The following is a 2,562-nucleotide window of genomic DNA, read 5'->3' as shown; positions in this document are numbered from 1 at the left end:
ACCAGGCTGGCCTCGAACTCAGAAATCCGCCTGCCTCTGCCTCCCAAGTGCTGGGATTAAAGGCGTGCGCCACCACCGCCCGGCCTCGGATTTCTTACAGACTTCATAATACACAAGTTCAGATGTAAGCTTTCACAGATGACACCTTACCTAAACTCAGTTTCCAGCAACTAAATGTTTCATATTTCCTCTTCTTGCTATGCCACTGTCCTAACATTAATTGGTAGAGTTCTTATAAATTTGCCTAACCTTAATAAAACATTCCACTATACTATCTAACTGTGTAATCACCAATTCGAATTTTAAGTTTTCTTTGATTGTCTTTTAACTAAATTTAATGTGTTTCTTGTGCTAAATCTACACTATAAGCTATCATGCTAAATATAAGTTTCCCTTGGTTGTCTTTTAACTATAGAATTAAGATATTTCTCATGCTAAACTATATGATCTAACTGTATAATAACAAGCTCAAATATAAGTTTCCTTTGATTCCCTTTAAGATAAACTTAAGTTGTTTCTCTTGCTATATGATTAACTAAACTTAAAATTGTTTCCTTTTATGCTAAATTTACATATATACATATATATTTAAATCATATAATATATACATATTATACAATTTATATATCATATATATTATATATGTATGTGTATACATATGTATATATATATATATATATATATATATATATATATATATATGTCTCCTAGACAGAAGAAAAACAGCCCTTCTTGTTCCTTCTGCTCCACAAAAGGTTTTTGTCTTCCCTAAGCTCATCTTAAAGACTGATCATTCTGTTAAAAAAAAATCTATATTTTTTGTAAACTTACAAGCTACAGGGAACCCACTCAGATCTACCTCTTGTGGACCAAATAGTCTCCATCCAGATAAGTACACGTGCCAGTCAATAGCCTAATTTCTCACTTGCTACATATTCCAGAGGGTGGTATTCCTCTCCTGGGCCCTGGAATTGGAACTCACCTCTCCTCCAACCACCAAGACCTAAGAATTTCAATTGTATTTTCAAACGTACACCTAAACTTCAAAATGTACATGTAAGAAAAATCTTTTTCTCCCAAACTCTCTACCTATAATATATGTGGTTAAGCATGTTAAGTATAGGCATTTACTATATCCGGGACAGCTCCAGAAAAGCAACCCCCAGATGATCCAATGCACTCTCACAGATACAGATGCTTCTACTGGGCCTGTTCTTCCTACCTATCCACAGATGGTTCCACAGACCCTGGACATCAAGGAAACGGCCAAGTCTCCTAAGACTGGATCAACATCCCCATGCCTATTGTCCTAGGTTCCCCAGAGACACATCACTCCAAAGTCAACAGGAATTATCGAAAGATTACAATGACCCTATTCTTGCTCCACAATCACCTCTTTCTAATTTTTCTTCTTTTTAATTAAACCAAGAGGGGAATGCTGGCATTTTGTCTAGGCTCCAATCTCTCAGTTACCTGGCAACAGCCAGATGTGTCTGACTCACTATAAAAGAGGTTGCTTGACCACTCACTCCTCTCTCTCTCTCTCTCTCTCTCTCTCTCTCTCTCTCTCTTGCCCTCTTGCTCTTGTTCTGTCCTCTTGCTCTTCCTCCTTCCCTTACCATTCAACCCCCCCCATGTGCTCATGGTGGGCCTCTACTCCTCGACTTTCTCTCCCTCTCTCTCTCTCTCTCTGCCTTTCTCTGTCTCTGTGCTCTCAACTCTCCTTCCTGTGCCCTGAATAAACTCTATTTTATACTATACCTTTGTATAGCTGGTCTCTCAGGGGAAAAGGATGCCTTAGCACAGGCCCATAGAGGCACCCCTTTCCCCCATACCTGACTGCACATCCACTAAACATATCCCTTCTCTCCTATATTTTTATAAAACACGACATATATAGTTTTCAGTCACTTTTCTACCTCTTCTTTCAGACTAATGTTTATTCAGATTTATGACTATCAGGATTAAGTAGTAATATGAATTAACCTGAGTAGAGATCCAGAACAGAAGACTCCTCTGAGTATTTCTCTGTATGGTTTTCATTACTCTATCCCAACCACAACCCTTGCCTTAGTTCTAGCTCTATATCTGTTCTTTCCCTGTACCACCCCACTCCTTATTCTATCACAAGTAGAATAAATTCTTTGAAATGACACCCATAAATCACTTTATCTTCTGGTATAAAGAGGATTTAGTGAAACATACAGTATCCATATTATAAAATACAAAGAAATAATAATCAGAAGGTGAAAAGGTACAAGATGTCAGCTGTGTGTGTTCAAATGTCTAGAATCCAGGCTATTCCACAGATTCCTACTCATCCACCTTTAATATGGGGCCATCCACAATGATCAACTTATTCAATCAGACTAAGTAAGCATCCACGAACAGATGAAGGGTAAAAGAATGCAGTATTATACTGAGTAGAATATTATTAATTTATAAGGAAATACAACCTTATGTGCTTTATAGGGAAATTAATGGAATTGAAAATCATCACATTAAGCAAAACATTATCTGGTGTGATGGTTAATCTTAGTTATCAACTTGGTAGATTCTAGA

Source organism: Mus caroli, chromosome X (assembly GCF_900094665.2).
Source record: "Mus caroli chromosome X, CAROLI_EIJ_v1.1, whole genome shotgun sequence".
NCBI lineage: Eukaryota > Metazoa > Chordata > Mammalia > Rodentia > Muridae > Mus > Mus caroli.
Note: the sequence above shows the minus strand (reverse complement) of the source record.